General features: G+C 48.1%; 1 pseudogene; it reads right to left on the bottom strand.

Annotated features, from left to right (window-relative positions):
* Positions 1-16,737: 16,737 nt before the first annotated feature.
* Positions 16,738-16,967, bottom strand: LOC139227337 (U2 spliceosomal RNA; annotated as a pseudogene).
* Positions 16,968-18,797: the final 1,830 nt, after the last annotated feature.

Below are 18,797 nucleotides of genomic sequence, written 5' to 3'. Positions count from 1 at the left end.
AAGCAAATTGTGAGGGGGGCATAAAAAATCTGCAAAGAGTTATAGACAGGCTAAGTGAGTGGGCAAATATTTGGCAGATGGAGTATAATGTGGGAAAGTGTGAGGTTATCCACTTCGCTAGGAAAAATAAAAAAGCAAAATTATTATTTAAACAGGGAGAGATTACAAAATGCTGCAGTACAGAGGGACCTGGGGGTCCTTGTGCATGAAACACACAAAGTTAGTATGCAGGTACAGCAAGTGATCAGGAAGGCAACTGGAATGTTGGCCTTTATTGCAAAGGGGATAGAATATAAAAGCAGAGAAGTCCTGCTACAACTGTACAAGGTATTGGTGAGACCACACCTGGAGTACTGTATACAGTTTTGGTCTCCTTATTTAAGGAAGGATATACTTGCATTGGAGGCTGTTCAGAGAAGGTTCACGAGGTTGATTCCTGAGATAAAGGGGTTGATTTATGAAGAAAGGGTGAGCAGGTTGGGCCTATACTCACTGGAGTTTGGAAGAATGAGAGGTGATCTTATTGAAACGTATAAGATTCTGAGGGGGCTGGACAGGGTAGATGCAGAGAGGATGTTTCCCCTCGTGGGGGAATCTAGAACTAGGGGGCATAGTCTCAGAATAAGGGGTCGCCCATTTAGAACTGAGATAAGGAGGAATTTCTTCTGAGGGTCGTGAGTCTTTGGAATACTCTACCCAAGAGCGCTATGGAGGCTGGGTCATTGAATACATTTAAGGTGGAAATAAGACAGATTTTTGAGCGATAAGGGAGTCAAGGGCAAGCAGGGAAGTGGAGTTGAGGCCAAGATCAGATATGATCTTATTGAATGGTGCAGCAGGCTCGAGGGGCCAAATGGCCTACTCCTGCTCCTATTTCTTATGTTCTTATTATTGTGTTCCTAACACAGATGAGGCTGCACACAGGGAGGTTAAAGTAACAGTGACCTCAGTCTTTAATCAGACACTCCAGAGTGAGGAACAGGCCTTAGGGGCTGGCTTATATACAGTGCTCCCAAGGGATGCTGGGATCCCTTGGGACTTCAGGGGATGCGCTCCCTGGTGGCGGAACATGGGAGTGCATGCTTTACAGATACACATCACTACTCCCCCCGCAAAGTCAAAGTGAAAACTATTTACAAGGTGAGGCGGTCGGGAGCCTTTCTTTCCCTGGTGGACCGCCTCAGTACAAATGTCTGTTCTGGTGTGTTGGCTGTGCCCTGCAGGACTGCTGGGTGAGCCTGGCCTTGCTGGGCTGTTGGGTTTGATTTCCTGGTCCAGGGTGGTGTCGTTGATCCTTTTGTGTGTGTGTGTTGTGAGCTCGAAAAAGGTGGTGTCTGCTGTGTGTTGTTCAGGGCAGTCTGTGAACCGCAGCCTCATTTGGTCCAGGTGCTTTCTGCAAATTTGTCCATTGTCTAGTTTGACTACAAACACCCTACTCCCTTCTTTAGCTATCATCGTGCCCGCGATCCACTTGGGACCATGTCCATAGTTTAGCACATACACGGAGTCATTCAGATCAATTTCCCGTGACACAGTGGCACGACCATCGTTTACATTTTGTTGCTACCGCCTGCTCTCTACCTGATCATGCAGGTTGGGGTGAACCAGCGAGAGTCTGGTTTGAAGTGTCCTTTTCATGATTAGCTCAGCCGGTGGCACCCCTGTGAGCGAGTGGGGTCTCGTGCGGTAGCTGAGCAGTACTCGGGACAAGCAGGTTTGGAGTGAGCCTTCCGTGACTCGTTTAATTGTTTGTACTGCCCGCTTTGCCTACCCATTGGAGGCTGGTTTAAATGGGGCCGAGGTGACATCTTTGATCCCATTACGGGTCATGAATTCTTTAAATTCGGCACTGGTGAAACATGGCCCGTTGTCACTGACCAGTATGTCAGGCAGGCCGTAGGTGGCAAACATGGCCCTCAGGCTTTCAATGGTGGCGGTGGTGGTGCTTCCCAACATTATTTCACTCTCAATCCATTTTGAAAAAGCATCCACCACCACCAGGAACATTTTACCGAGAAACGGGCCGCATAGTCGACATGGATCCTCGACCATGGTCTGGAGGGCCAGGACCACTCTGGGAGCGTTGCTCAACTGAGCACACACACGGCATTACCGTACACAGGACTCCAAGTCAGAGTCGATACCGGGCCACCACATGTGGGATTTGGCTATCACTTTCATCATTACTATACCCAGGTGTGTACTGTGGAGATCCGAGATGAACGTCTCCCTGCCCTTTTTGGGTAGCACTACACGGTTACCCCACAACAGGCAGTCTGCCTGAATGGACAGCTCATCCTTTTGCCGCTGGAACGGCTTGATTAGCTCTTGCATTTCAACGGGGATGCTGGCCCAGCTCCCATGCAGTACGCAGTTTTTTTTTTTACTTGGGACAGCAGAGGATCTTGGCTGGTCCAAGTCCTAATCTGGCGAGCCATGACAGGTGATTTATCATTTTTAAATGCTTCCATGACCATAAACAAGTCTGCGGACTGCGCCACCATCAACAAGTTTGCAGGCTGCGCCATTTCCACCCCCGTGGTGGGCAATGGTAGCCGACTGAGAGCATCCGCACAGTTCTCGGTGCCTGGCCTGTGACGGATGGTACAGTTATATGCTGATAGCACGAGTGCCCACCTTTGTATGCGGGCTGAGGCATTAGTATTTATCTCCTTGTTTTCAGCGAACAGGGACGTGAGGGGCTTGTGATCGGTTTCCAGCTCAAATTTGAGGCCAAACAAGTACTGATGCATTTTCTTTACTCCGAACACACACGCTAATGCCTCTTTCTCAATCATGCTGTCGGCCCTCTCGGCTTTCGACAAGCTCCTGGAAGCATAGGCGACAGGTTGCAACTACCCCGCAACATTAGCCTGTTGTAATACACACCTGACTCCGTACGACAACGCATCACATGCTAGCACAAGTCTTTTATACGGGTTATACAATACAAGCAGCTTGTTGGAGCATAAAATGTTTCTGGCTTTCTCAAAAGCAATTACTTGGTTTTTCCCTCATACCCAGTTCTCACCTTTACACAATAACACATATAAGGGCTCTAAGAGGATGCTTAACACCGGTAGGAAGTTTCCAAAATAGTTGAGGAGTCCCAGGAACGACCGCAGCTCTGTGACGTTCTGTGGCCTGGGTGCGTTCCTGATAGCCTCTGTCTTGGCGTCTGTGGGCCGATTACCGTCCGCCGCGATCTTTCTCCCCAAAAACTTCACTTCTGTTGCCATGAAGACGCATTTCGACCTCTTCAGCCGTAGCCCTACGCGATCCAGTCGCTGGAGGACCTCCTCCAGGTTTTGTAGGTGCTCGACGGTGTCCCGACCCGTGACCAATATGTCGTCCTGAAAAACCACCGTGCGTGGTACCGACTTGAGTAGGCTCTCCATGTTTCTCTGAAATATCACTGCAGCAGACTGAATTCCAAACAGACATCTGTTGTAGATGAACAGTCCCTTGTGTGTGTTGATGCAGGTGAGGTCCTTCGAAGACTCCTGCAGCTCCTGCGTCATGTAGGCCGAAGTCAGGTTGAGCTTGGTGAACGTCTTGCCTCCTGCCAACGTCGCAAATAGGTCGTCTGCCTCAGGTAGCGGGTATTGGTCCTGTAGCGAGAAACGATTAATAGTTACTTTATAATCGCCGCAAATCCTGACCGTGCCATCACTTTTGAGTACTGGAACAATCGGGCTGGCCCACTCGCTGAATTCCACTGCGGAGATGATGCCCTCGCGCTGCAGCCTGTCCAGCTCGATTTCCACTCTCTCCCTCACCATGTGAGGTACCACTCACGCCTTGTGGTGAATGGGTCGTGCCTCTGGAACCAAGTGGATCTGCACCTTCACCCCGGAAAAGTTTCCAATGCCTGGCTCAAAAAGGGAAGGAAATTTGTTAAGAACCTGGGTACATGAGGCCTCATCGACATGTGATAGCGCTTGGATGTCATCCCAGTTCCAGTGGATTTTGCCTAGCCAGCTCCTTCCAAGCAGTGTGGGGCCATTGCCCGGGACAATCCAGAGTGGCAGTTTGTGCACCGTGCCCTCGTAGGTGACCTTGACCATGGTGCTGCCCAGGACAGTGATGAGCTCTTTGGTGTACGTTCTCAGTTTCGTGTGGATGGGGCTCAGGGCTGGTCTGAGTGCCTTGTTGCACCAGTCTCTCAAACATCTTTTTACTCATGATGGATTGGCTAGCGCCAGTGTCCAGTTCCATGGCTACAGGTAAGCTATTCAATTTTACATTGAGCAGTATAGGTGAACATTTCGTTGAAAATGTGTGCACCCCATGTACTTCAGCATCTGCCTCCTCTCTCCGAGACTCAAAATTGCTTTGATTACCATGGACCAATCTTCCTCTGCCAAGTGGTGGTTAGCAGTCTGCAAGCTCATTGGAGGTGCCCCATTGTTCCACAGCTCTTGCAAACATACCCTTTGAAGCGGCATGAATAGGCTGAATGGGAGCCTCCACAACACCAACAAGGTGTGAATTGCCTTGTATTCATCCTTTGTTGCGGACTCAGTCATCTGGGTCACCTGAGGCCTGCTGGCAGTTGCAGACCCGTGGTTCCTGCTCTGTACATTTCTGCTCGCAAACACAGTTCCAGTTAATTTATGAACATTGCTAGCACTTGTGTGCTGAGAGATTTGTTTGGTGTAATGGCCTTACTGAGGGTCGGTGTCTCTGCAGTCAAAAGTTTTCGTAGGATGGTCTCTTGGCCAATGCCCAGTACAAAAATGTCTGAGCATCTGCTCCAGGTAGCCATCAAACTCACATTGTCCTGCAAGTCGCCTTAGCGCAGTGATGTAGCTCATCACTTCCTGACCTTCAAATCGCTGGCACATGTAGAACTGATAACTCGCCATCAGCACGCTCTCCCTCGGGTTAAGATGCTCCCGAACCAGTGTACACAGCTCCTCATATGACTTATCTGTGGGTTTCACCAGAGCCAGATCATTCTTCATGAGGCTGTAGGTCGGTGCCCCGCAGACCGTGAGGAGGACCGCTCTCCTTTTTGCAGCGCTTCCTTCTCCGTCCAGCTCGTTGGCTACAAAGTACTGGTCTAGCCCTTCGACATAGGCTTCCCAGTCCTCACCCTCCGAGAACTTCTCCAGGGGGCGCACAGTTTGCTGCATCTTTGCGTTGGATTCATATACTCGTCGCCAGTTGTTGTGTTCCGAACACAGATGAGACTGCACACAGGGAGGTTAAAGTAATTGTGACCTCAGTCTTTATTAAGAACACTCCAGAGTGAGGAACAGGCCTTCAGGGCCGGCTTATATACAGTGCTCCCAAGGGATGCTGGGATCCCTTGGGACTTCAGGGGATGCGCTCCCTGGTGGCAGAACCTGGAAGGGCATGCTTTACAGATACACAACACTCTCCTTTAGTAGGGATTGCATTATTTTTCCTACCATCGATGTTAAGCTGACTGGTCTATAATTCCCTGGACGTGTTCTATCCCCCTTCTTAAATCTAGGTATTACGTTAGCTATCCACCAGTCCTCTGGCACTACACATTTTTCTAACGAATTATTAAATATGTGCAGTAATGCCTCTGCTATCTCTTCCCTAGATTCTTTTAAAATGCGTGGATGCAATCCATCCGGACCAGGGATTTTATTCTCAGAGTTTGATTAGTTTATTTAATATATTCCCATTCTTTACTTAAAATGCACTTACCTCATTACTCATCTCATCATCCAATGTCATGTCGACCTGTTCTATCCCCCTGGTAAATACTGAAGCAAAATAATTATTTAATATTTCTCCCATCTCTCTATCGTTACCTGTGATATTATCCTGTCTATCCCTTAATGGCTCTATTCCCATCCCAACCTTTTTATTGATGTGTCTGTAAAACACTTTACTATTTTGTTTTATGTTCCTTGATCATTTAATTTCATAGTTCCTCTTTGCCTTCCTAATTATTTTTTTGACTTCTCTCCTAATCCCTTCGTATTCTCCCTCATCATGCTCTCCCCTGCTGTCTATGTACTTAATGTATGCCACTTTCATTACCCTCAATTGTTCCGTCATGGCTTTATTCATCCATGGAGTCTCATTAGTGTTTAGTTTCTTCTTTCCTTTTTGCAATTTGCAGTTTCCCATTGCTGTTCTGCATCGTTTTTTCACCAATATTGTTGCCCATTTTATTTTCCCCAGTTCTATTCTCAGCCCCTCAAAATCAGCTGTTCTCCAATCTATTAACCTGGTTTTCATCATACTTATGTCCTTCTCTATTATCATCTTAAAGCGTATATTATGCTCACTATTGCCTAGATGTTTTACTTCTCTTATCTGCTTTGGTTCATTCCCCATTCGTAGATCCAACAGCGAATCCTCCCTTGTTGGGCTTTTCACATATTGGGTTAGAAAGGAGTCCTATACACATTCCTTTATCCCTTTACCTACCTCTGTTTTTTACTCATTTCCCCAATTTGTCTGCATATTTCTTCCTCCGCCTCCCTTCCACTATTAGGTGGTCTGTAGACTACACCTAGTGGTGTGATTGATAATTACATAAGAATTAGGAACAGGAGTAGGCCATCTAGCCCCTCGAGCCTGCTCCACCATTCAACAAGATCATGGCTGATCTGGCCGTGGACTCAGCTCCGCTTACCCGCCCGCTCCCCATAATCCTTAATTCCCTTATTGGTTAAAAATCTATCTATCTGTGACTTGAATACATCAATGAGCTAGCCTCAACTGCTTCCTTGGGCAGAGAATTCCACAGATTCACAACCCTCTGGGAGAAGAAATTCCTTCTCAACTCGGTTTTAAATTGGCTCTCCCGTATTTTGAGGCTGTGCCCCCTAGTTCTAGTCTCCCCGACCAGTGGAAACAACCTCTCTGCCTCTATCTTGTCTATCCCTTTCATTATTTTAAATGTTTCTATAAGATCACCCCTCATCCTTCTGAACTCCAACGAATAAAGACCCAGTCTACTCAATCTATCATCATAAGGTAACCCCCTCATCTCCGGAATCAGCCTAGTGAATCCCCTCCAAAGCTAGTATATCCTTCCTTAAGTAAGGGGACCAAAACTGCACGCAGTACTCCAGGTGCGGCCTCACCAATACCCTATACAGTTGCAGCAGGACCTCCCTGCTTTTGTACTCCATCCCTCTCGCAATGAAGGCCAACATTCCATTCGCCTTCCTGATTACCTGCTGCACCTGCAAACTAACTTTTTGAGATTCACGTAGAAGGACCCCCAGGTCCCTCTGTACCTCAGCATGTTGTAATTTCTCCCCATTCAAATAATATTCCCTTTTACTGTTTTTGTTTCCAAGGTGGATGACCTCACACTTTCCGACATTGTATTCCATCTGCCAAACCTTAGCCCATTCACTTAACCTATCTAAATCTCTTTGCAGCCTCTGTGTGCTCTACACAACCCGCTTTCCCACTAATCTTTGTGTCATCTGCAAATTTTGTTACACTACACTCCGTCCCCTCTTCCAGGTCATCTATGTATATTGTAAACAGTTGTGGTCCCAACACCGATCCCTGTGGCACACCACTAACCTCCGATTTCCAACCCAAAAAGGACCCATTTATCCCGACTCTCTGCTTTCTGTTAGCCAGCCAATTCTCTATTCATGCTAATACATTTCCTCTGACTCCGCGCACCTTTATCTTCTGCAATAACCTTTTGTGTGGCACCTTATCGAATGCCTTTTAGAAATCTAAATACACCACATCCATCGGTACACCTCTATCCACCATGCTCGTTATATCCTCAAAGAATTCCAGTAAATTAGTTAAACATGATTTCCCCTTCATGAATCCATGTTGCGTCTGCTTGATTGCACTATTCCTATCTAGATGTCCCGCTATTTCTTCCTTAATGATAGCTTCAAGCATTTTCCCCACGACAGATGTTAAACTAACCGGCCTATAGTTACCTGCCTTTTGTCTGCCCCCTTTTTTTAAACAGAGGCGTTACATTAGCTGCTTTCCAATCCGCTGGTACCTCCCCAGAGTCCAGAGAATTTTAGTAGATTATAACGAATGCATCTGCTATAACTTCCGCCATCTCTTTTAATACCCTGGGATGCATTTCATCAGGACCAGGGGACTTGTCTACCTTGAGTCCCATTAGCCTGTCCAGCACTACCCCCCTAGTGATAGTGATTGTCTTCCCTTCCAACATTCCCGTGACCAACAATTTTTTGCATGGTTTTTGTGTCTTCCACTGTGAAGACCGAAGCAAAAGAATTGTTTAAGGTCTCAGCCATTTCCACATTTCCCATGATTAAATCCCCCTTCTCATCTTCTAAAGGACCAACATTTACTTTAGTTACTCTCTTCCGTTTTGTATATGGTAAAAGCTTTTACTATCTGTTTTTATTATGATCCTTTATTATCTTTTATCTCTATGCATATGGATTCAATTTTTGTCTTGCTGATAGTTGCGTCACTTTTTTCTACTGCCATTATGTTATCCCTAATTACAGCTACTCCCTTTCCCCCTCTATCTTTTCTAAATATGTTATACCCTGCAATGTTTAATTGCCAGTCCTGATTTTTCTGTAGCCATGTCTCAGTAATCCCGACTATGTCTGATTTCTCGCAATGCATGATTGCCTCCAGCTCCCCTGTTCTATTACGGACACTGTGCACTGCTGTACAGACAGTTTAGCTCATTTTTAATAGGATTTCCTCTCACTTTATGTTTAACCATCTTTTTAGACTCCTGTTCTATAACTCTATTTTCTCATTGCTGTCAATGTCCTCCCATATTTCACTCTTTCTTATGCTCTCTTTTCCTGTTTTGTTTATATTTAGACGTTTTATTTTTTGTAGATCCACTCCCCCTCCCTCCCCGCTTACTAGTTTAAAGCCTTTGCCACCTCCCTATTTACCCTTTCCGCGAGTTCACGGATCCCATCCCGGTTCAGGTGGAGCCCGTCCCATCAGTATAGCTCCTTCCTGTCCCAGTACTGGTGCCAGTGTCCCATGAAAAGGCATCCCCCCTCTTTCCCACACCAGCCCTTTAACCACGTGCTAATTCCCCTGATCTGTCTGCTTCTATGCCAATTTGCACATGGCTCGGGCAATAATCCACAGATTATTACCCTTGAGATCTTGCTTTTTAATTTATAGCCTAACTCCTGATACTCTTTCAGCAGTACTTCCTCCCTGTTCCTACCTCAGCTATCAAGATCAGTAGCTGAGTGAAGGGGGGAATCTTGAGGGAGCAGTTCCACTGGAGCCCCCGATCACAGCTTTGTCTCAATGGAAGGAGCGGTGTTAATTGTTGAGCTCCTGTCACTGCTGCCGCTGACCTGTAGGGGGAGCGATGTACAGGCAGGCAGTCGCTGGGAGAGGATGGGGGTGTTGGCTGATTAACCTGCTACCAAATCCTGACCGAGTGCAAACGGTACAGGCCCCTCTCAAGGCTTCAGTTACTGGGCAACAGATACACTCACTGGCCCACAGTGCTCTCTGCTGAGAGAGAACAGCCAATGGCAGAAACTCCTGCTGCAATATTCATTGTGCAGCAATATTCTAACCCCCATAAAGAACAAACAGCAGTTGTCATTTTAAACCAAACCTCTGAGGATTAAAAACAGCCACAATTACCCAGAAAAATTAAAGTAACCAGCAGATTTTCTGGAGACAATATCAGGGATTTGAGTTCCCATTGGACGATTAGAAAATGCTGCATTCAGTAGTGTCAGCACCTCGACGGTGCACTGGTGATACTGATCCAAACTGCACCAAGTCACGGCGAGAATCCAGCAGTGCGGCAACACAACTGGTGACATCTAACTACATGCATCAACCCTCCTCAACCAGATCCACATGCCCAACAATCCGCTCCACATTCACAACAATCCGCTCCGCATTCCCAACACGCCCTGCCGGAGGAGGTGAACAAGCAGCAAAATATTTCACTCCGCCGTTTCCAGTCTCAGGCTCAGTGGATGAGAGGCGAGTCGCAGGAAGATCGTGACAGGCTTCAAAAATTGGTCAACCAGGTCTCTCAACCAGTCTGCACCCGAGCCATTCACACCAGGAGTACACCGGATCACTCTCAGCTCACTCCACACCAGGAGTACACCGGATCACTCTCAGCTCACTCCACACCAGGAGTACACCGGATCACTCTCAGCTCACTCCACACCAGGAGTACACCGGATCACTCTCAGCTCACTCCACACCAGGAGTACACCGGATCACTCTCAGCTCACTCCACACCAGGAGTACACCGGATCACCCTCAGCTCACTCCACACCAGGAGTACACCGGATCACTCTCAGCTCACTCCACACCAGGAGTACACCGGATCACTCTCAGCTCACTCCACACCAGGAGTACACCGGATCACTCTCAGCTCACTCCACACCAGGAGTACACCGGATCACTCTCAGCTCACTCCACACCAGGAGTACACCGGATCACTCTCAGCTCACTCCACACCAGGAGTACACCGGATCACTCTCAGCTCACTCCACACCAGGAGTACACCGGATCACTCTCAGCTCACTCCACACCAGGAGTACACCGGATCACTCTCAGCTCACTCCACACCAGGAGTACACCGGATCACTCTCAGCTCACTCCACACCAGGAGTACACCGGATCACTCTCAGCTCACTCCACACCAGGAGTACACCGGATCACTCTCAGCTCACTCCACACCAGAAGTACACCGGATCACCCTCAGCTCACTCCACACCAGGAGTACACCGGATCACTCTCAGCTCACTCCACACCAGGAGTACACCGGATCACTCTCAGCTCACTCCACACCAGAAGTACACCGGATCACTCTCAGCTCACTCCACACCAGGAGTACACCGGATCACTCTCAGCTCACTCCACACCAGGAGTACACCGGATCACTCTCAGCTCACTCCACAACAGGAGTACACCGGATCACTCGCAGCTCACTCCACACCAGGAGTACACCGGATCACTCTCAGCTCACTCCACACCAGGAGTACACCGGATCACTCTCAAATCACTCCACACCAGGAGTACACCGGATCACTCTCAGCTCACTCCACACCAGGAGTACACCGGATCACTCTCAGCTCATTCCACACCAGAAGTACACCTGATCACTCTCGGCTCACTCCACACCAGGAGTACACCGGATCACTCTCAGTTCACTCCACACCAAGAGTACACCGGATCACTCTCAGCTCACTCCACACCAGGAGTACACCAGATCACACTTAGCTCACTCCACACCGGGAGTACACCAGATCGACCATCAGTATCAGCTGATTTATAAACGATACACCGAAATTTCCACACCCGGGATGGAGGGAATTCACCAGAAAAGACTCGCGGGAAGAATGTTGTTACCGCTGCAGTCTGTGTGGTGAAGGTGCTCCCACAGTTCCAGGATTGTGACCCAGCCACGATGAAGGAACAGCCGATATATTTCCCAGTCAGGATGGTGTGTGACTGGGAGGGGGACGTGGAGGTGGTGGTGCTCCCATGGCATTGATGCTTTTGTCTTTCTCCAAGTGGCAAGGAGGGTGCGGGAGGAGAGGAGGGACAGGCTGTCGAAGTGGCGATTGAGAAACATAGAAATTTACAGCGCAGAAGGAGGCCATCTCGGCCCATCGTGTCCGCACCGGCCGACAAAGTGTCACACGGCCCTCAGTCAGCAGCCCTGAAGGTTACATATAAACCTATGAACAATGACGGAAAGGCAAAGAGCACCCATCCCAACCAGTCCGCCTCACACAACTGCGACACCCCTTATACTGAAACATTCTACACTCCACCCCAACCGGAGCCATGTGATCTCCTGGGAGAGACAAAAAACAGATAAAAACCCAGACCAATTTGGGGGGAAAAAATCTGGGAAAATTCCTCTCCGACCCAATCCAGGTGCTCGAAACTAGTCCAGATCATCACACTGGCCGTATTCGATTCCCTGTAGTTTTGCTGCAGTACTTCCTGTAGATTGTACACACTGCAGCCAAGGTGGTGGAGGGAGTGGATATAGAGTCCAGGGGCGTGATCTGGAGAATTGCTCTATCCTGGATGGTGTCGAGCTTCTTAAGGATTCAGCACCATCGGGCAAGAGGTGAAATTTCCATCACACTGGTGGAGAGGCTTTGAGGGGTCAGGATGTGAGCCACATCAGTGGGACTGTTCACAACAGCAGAGTCAAGCTCATCCTCAAACCTACTGAACACAGGAACAGGAGGAGGCCATTCAGCCCCTCGAGCCTGTTACACAAGAACAGGAGGAGGCCATTCAGCCCCTCGAGCCTGTTACACAGGGACAGGAGGAGGCCCATTCAGCCCCTCGAGCCTGTTACACAAGAACAGGAGGCCATTCAGCCCCTCGAGCCTGTTACACAGCAACAGGAGGAGGCCATTCAGCCCCTCGAGCCTGTTACACAAGAACAGGAGGAGGCCATTCAGCCCCTCGAGCCTATTACACAGGAACAGGAGGAGGCCATTCAGCCCCTCGAGCCTGTTACACAGCAACAGGAGGAGGCCATTCAGCCCCTCGAGCCTGTTACACAGCAACAGGAGGAGGCCATTCAGCCCCTCGAGCCTGTTACACAGGAACAGGAGGCCATTCAGCCCCTCGAGCCTGTTACACAGCAACAGGAGGCCCATTCAGCCCCTCGAGCCTGTTACACAGCAACAGGAGGAGGCCATTCAGCCCCTCGAGCCTATTACACAGGAACAGGAGGAGGCCCATTCAGCCTCTCGAGCCTGTTACACAGGAACAGGAGGAGGCCCATTCAGCCCCTCGAGCCTGTTACACAGCAACAGGAGGAGGCCATTCAGCCCCTCGAGCCTATTACACAGGAACAGTAAGAGGTCCATTCAGCCCCTCGAGTCTATTGCACAGAAACAGGAGGAGGCCATTCAGCACCTCGACCCTGTTAAAAATAAGAGTGCATCAGAAAGTGGGGTCAAAACAGGGAAACATGGTACAAAGATAAAATTAAAAGCTCTTTATCTGAATACACGCAGCATTTGTAACAACATAGATGAGTTGACGGCACAAAAAGAAATAAATGTGTATGATAGGATAGCCATTAGAGACATGGTTGCAAGGTGACCAAGGCTGGGAACCAAATATTCAGGGGTAATTTGACAATTCGGAAGAATAGACAGAAAGGAAAAGGAGGTGGGGTAGCTCTGTTAATAAAGGATGAGATCAGGGCAGTAGTGAGAAATGATATTGGCTCAGAAGATCAATTTGGGTGAATCTGTTTGGGTGGAGATAAGAACTAATAAGGGGAAAAAGTTGCTGGTGGGCATAGTCTATAGGCCCCCTAACAGTAGCTACATTGTTGGACAGAGTATAAATCAAGAAATAATGGAGGCTTGTAAGAAAGGTACCGCAATAATTATGGGCGATTTTAATCTTCATATTGATTGGACAAATTAAATTGGCCAGTGTAGCCTTGAGGAAGAGTTCATAGAGTGCATCTGGGATAGTTTCCTTGAACAGTACATTGTGGAACCAACCAGGGAGCAGACTATCTTAGATCTGGTACTGTGTAATGAGACAGGATTAATAAACGATCTCCTGGTAAAGGATCCTCTAGGAATGAGTGATCATAGCATGGTTGAATTTCAAATTCAGTTGGAGGGCGAGAAAGTTGGATCTCAAACCAGTGTCCTGATCGTAATTAAAGGCGATTACAAAGGTATGAAGGCAGAGTTGGCTAAAGTGGACTGGGAAAATAGATTAAAGTGTGGGACGGTTGATGAGCATTTAAGGAGATATGTCATAACTCTCAACAAAAATATATCCCAATGAGAAGGAAAGACTAAGAGAAGGGAGAACCATCCATGGCTAACTAAGGAAGTAAAGGATGGTATCAAGTTGAAAACAAAGGCATACAATGTGGCCAAGACTAGTGGGAGGCCAGAGGATTGGGACATTTTTAAAAACCAAAGGACAACTAAAAAAAAAAGAGAAGGATTATGAGAGTAAAGTAGCAAGAAATATAAAAACAGACGGCAAGAGCTTCTACAGGTATATAAAAAGGAAGAGAGTAACTAAAGTAAACATTGGTCCCTTAGAGGATGAGACTGGGGAATTAATAATGGAAAAACCGGGAAATGGCAGAGATTTTGAACAAGTATTTTGTATCGGTTTTCACGGTAATATACACTAAAAACATCCCAATAATGGATAATCAGGGGCCTATAGGAAGGGGGGAACTTAAAACAATCACTATCACCAAAGAAAAAGTACTGGGCAAACTAATGGGATTAAAGGTGGACAAGTCCCCTGGACCCGATGGCCTGCATCCCAGGGTCTTAAAAGAAGTGGCTGCAGAGATAGTGGATGCATTGGTTGTAATCTACCAAAAATTCCCTGGATTCTGGAGAGGTCCCAGCGGATTGGAAAACCGCAAATGTAACACCCCTATTTAAGAAAGGAGGGAGATAAAAAGCAGGAAACTATAGACCAGTTAGCCTAACATCTGTTGTTGGGAAAATGCTGGAGCCCATTATTAAGGAAGCAGTAGCGGGACATTTAGAAAATCATAATACAGTCAAGCAGTCAGCTGGTTTTCTGAAAGGGAAATCATGTTTGACAAATTTACTGGAGTTCTTTGAGGACGTAATGGGCAGGGTGGAACCAGTGGATGTGGTGTATTTGAATTTCCAGAAGGAATCTGATAAGGTGCCACATAAAAGGTTACTGCACAAAAGCTGATGGGGTTGGGGGTAGTATATTAGCATGGATTGGCTAACTAACAGAAAACAGAGAGTCGGGATGAATGGGTCATTTTCCGGTTGGCAAATGGTAACTAGTGGGGTGCTACAGGGATCAATGCTGGGGTCTCAACTATTTACAATCTATATTAATGACTTGGATGAAGGGACCGAGTGTAATGTAGCCAAGTTTGCTGATGATACAAAAATGGGTGGGAAAGCAAGTTGTGAGGACACAAAAAATCTGCAAAGTGAAACAGACAGGCTGAGTGAGTGGGCAAACATTTGGCAGATGGCAGATCCACTGATAGGGAAGACTAGAACTAGAGGGCACGATCTTAGAATAAAGGGCCGTCCATTTAAAACAGAGATGAGGAGAAATTTCTTCTCTCAGAGGGTTGTAAATCTGTGGAATTCTCTGCCCCAGAGAGCTGGGTCATTGGATATATTTACGGTAGAGATAGATTCTGAAGCGTTTAGGTGATAAGGGGTTATGGGGAGCGGGCGGGGAAGTGGAGCAGAGTCCATGATCAGATCAGCCATGATCTTATTGAATGGCGGAGCAGGCTCGAGGGGCCACGTGGCCTACTCCTGCTCCTATTTCTTATGTTTTTATAATGTGGGAAAGTGTGAGGTTATCCACTTTGGCAGGAAAAATAAGAATGCAGGTTGGGCCTATACTCATTGGAATTTAGAAGAATGAGAGGCGATCTTATTGAAACATAAAAGATACCGAGGGGGCTCGACAAGGTAGATGTAGAGAGGATGTTTCCACTCGTGGGGTAATCTAGAACTAGGGGCATACTCAGAATAAGGGGTCGCCCATTTAGAACTGAGATGAGAAGGAATTTCTTCTCTGCGGGTTGTAAATCTGTGGAATTCTCTGCCCCAGAGAGTTGTGAAGGCTTGGTCATTGAATATATTTAAGGCGGAGATAGACAAATTTTTGAACGAGAAGGGAGTGAAGGGTTACGGGGAGCAGGCAGGGAAGTGGAGCCAAGTCCATGATCAGATCAGCCATGATCTTATTAAATGGCGGAGCAGGCTCGAGAAGCCAAATGGCCGACTCCTGCTCCTATTTCTTATGTTCTTATGGAGAGCAGGATGCCATTCAACCCCTCGAGCCTAAATGGCCTGAGTCAAATTTTAAGATTCTGCCCCACCAGAGTAAATAATTTCTGTATCTACCTTATCGATTAGAGGTATTTAACTCCCAATAACCGTGGACTCTAACAGCTCATTCAGCCCGCTCGCCAAACTCTTCCACTGGCACCAGTTTCTCACCCTGAATAAACCGTGACTCTGTACAGTTAGTGAGTGACCCTTACCCTGAATAAACAGTGACTCTGCACAGTTAGTGAGTGACCCTTACCCTGAATAAACAGTGACTCTGTACAGTTACAGTGAGTGACCCTTACCCTGAATAAACAGTGACTCTGTACAGTTACAGTGAGTGACCCTTACCCTGAATAAACAGTGACTCTGTACAGTTACAGTGAGTGACCCTTACCCTGAATAAACAGTGACTCTGTACAGTTACAGTGAGTGACCCTTACCCTGAATAAACAGTGAGTCTGTACATTTACAGTGAGTGACCCTTACCCTGAATAAACAGTGACTCTGTACAGTTAGTGAGTGACCCTTACCCTGAATAAACAGTGACTCTGTACAGTTACAGTGAGTGACCCTTAACCCTGAATAAACAGTGACTCTGTACAGTTAGTGAGTGACCCTTACCCTGAATAAAGTGACTCTGTACAGTTAGTGACCCTTACCCTGATTAAACAGTGACTCTGTACAGTTACAGTGAGTGACCCTTACCCTGAATAAACAGTGACTCTGTACAGTTACAGTGAGTGACCCTTACCCTGAATAAAGTGACTCTGTACAGTTAATGAGTGACCCTTACCCTGAATAAACAGTGACTCTGTACAGTTTTTTTTTTTTTTTTTTAAATTCATGTCCAATCGTTATCCAATCGTTACAATTCTTTGTCAAACGCCAGAGGTCACCCTGCACCAGTCAAGGATCACTCTGCGCCAATGCTCTTAGCCAAAAGGCCTAGAGCCACTGCACCGTTCCTGGAAGTACTGCAATACCAGGTTCGTGCCATGGAGGTGGATGGGTCAGGTCCCCCACACACCTCCGTGGAGGTGGATGGGTCACCAATCCCACTCACCTCCTGTTTACAAAAATGTAAGCATATACCTTCCTGACCAGGGAGAAACCACCCGGACGTCATGGTGGCTGGTCAGGTTAGTTATGCAGATCTTAGCCAAAAGGCCGAGAAGCGTACAGTTACAGTGAGTGACCCTTACCCTGAATAAAGTGACTCTGTACAGTTAATGAGTGACCCTTACCCTGAATAAACAGTGACTCTGTACAGTTACACAGTGAGTGACCCTTACCCTGAATAAACAGTGACTCTGTACAGTTACAGTGAGTGACCCTTACCCTGAATAAACATCAAGGCACGCCAGGTTTGCAGCGAGGCGCTGACTGTATAGGGCTCTCTTAGCTGGGTCTGAGTGCCCCGGCACTGACTTTTTTGCGGCACTGCTTCTGCTGCCCTCGCCGCTTTGGGGCTATGTTGATGTCGATGATGGAACAGATTAGGCGGTGGTCCGTCCAGCAGTCATCAGCTCCTGTCATGGCGCGGGTGATGCGCACATCCTTGCGATCCCTGGCTCAAACGATGACAGTCGACCAGGTGCCAGTGTTTGGAGCAAGGGTGTTGCCATGATGCCTTGTACTTGTCCCTCTTGCAGAGCGAGGGTGTTGGTGGTGTTCTAGGCATTTTGTCAGGAGCAGGATACCACTTGAGTTGGCTTTCCCTACCCGCATTCTGCCGATAACGCTTCCCAGAGGGCTGTGTCCTTGCTGACCCTGGCATTGAAGTCGCCGAGGAGGATCAGTTCGTCGTCCGTAGGGACGCAGGACAGGAATTACACAAGAACATAAACATAAGAATTAGGAACAGGAGTAGGCCATCTAGCCCCTCGAGCCTGCTCCGCCATTCAACAAGATCATGGCTGATCTGGCCGCGGACTCAGCTCCACTTACCCGCCCGCTCCCCGTAACCCTTAATTCCCTTATTGGTTAAAAATCTATCTATCTGTGACTGGAATACATTCAATGAGCTAGCCTCAACTGCTTCCTTGGGCAGAGAATTCCACAGATTCACAACCCTCTGGGAGAAGAAATTCCTTCTCAACTCGGTTTTAAATTGGCTCCCCCGTATTTTGAGGCTGTGCCCCCTAGTTCTAGTCTCCCCGACCAGTGGAAACAACCTCTCTGCCTCTATCCCTCTTTGGCCTCATCTGTTGCGTCGAGTGTTGGGGTGTAGGCGCTGATAAATGTGGCGCACTGGTTCTGGGATAGGGTGAGTTGGAGAGTCGTGAGACGTTTGCTAATCCCGCAGGGGGAGTCTCCGAGGTGGTCGACCAGCTCATTTCTGATAGCGAAACTGACTCCGTGGAGCCGGTGTTCTTCCTCTGGTTTCCCTTTCCAGAAGGTGGTGTAATGTCACCTTGTTCCTTGAACTGGCCTTGCTCTGCCCGCCGGGTCTTACTTGGGCGGCGATGTCGACATCGAAGCGTCTGAGTTCCCGGGCAACGATGGCGGTGCGGCGTTCCGGCCTGTCGCTGTTGGAGTTGGCCATGAGGTTCCAGGTCCCGAACTTCATTTTGAGGGGTGGAAGATGCCTGTGCGTGAGTTCTTTTAATGTGGGGTGGCCATTGCACATTGGCTACTACATGGGCTTAGCTGAGCAAGCTCTTGGTCCAGTGGCCAGGGGGTCCAAGACTACTGGAGACCAGGCACTGCTCTATGGGCCAAGTTGCCTACGATGGGATGCGGGCTGTAAGCTTGGTGCTGAGCAGCGCCCTTCGGTGAGATGGTGAGAGATCCGAGGCCTGGCTAAGAGCAGGCATTGGGATAGTCAGAGGTCCATTTTGTGGAAGGAGGAGAGGTCAGAGAGACCACAGTCATTGTGCACACCATGTGCTCGACAGAGACTCTGCCGTTGAGTGGAGCCAGCAACCAGCGGGGTGGGGGGCCAGAGCGTCATTAGAGGAAGAGGCTGCCCGGACGTTGCCGGGGGGAGGCAGGCAGGACGTTGCCGGG

This window comes from Pristiophorus japonicus, chromosome 16 (assembly GCF_044704955.1).
Source record: "Pristiophorus japonicus isolate sPriJap1 chromosome 16, sPriJap1.hap1, whole genome shotgun sequence".
Classification (NCBI taxonomy): domain Eukaryota; kingdom Metazoa; phylum Chordata; class Chondrichthyes; family Pristiophoridae; genus Pristiophorus; species Pristiophorus japonicus.
The sequence above is the reverse complement of the archived record's forward strand: the minus strand, read 5'-3'. Positions and strand labels throughout refer to the sequence as shown.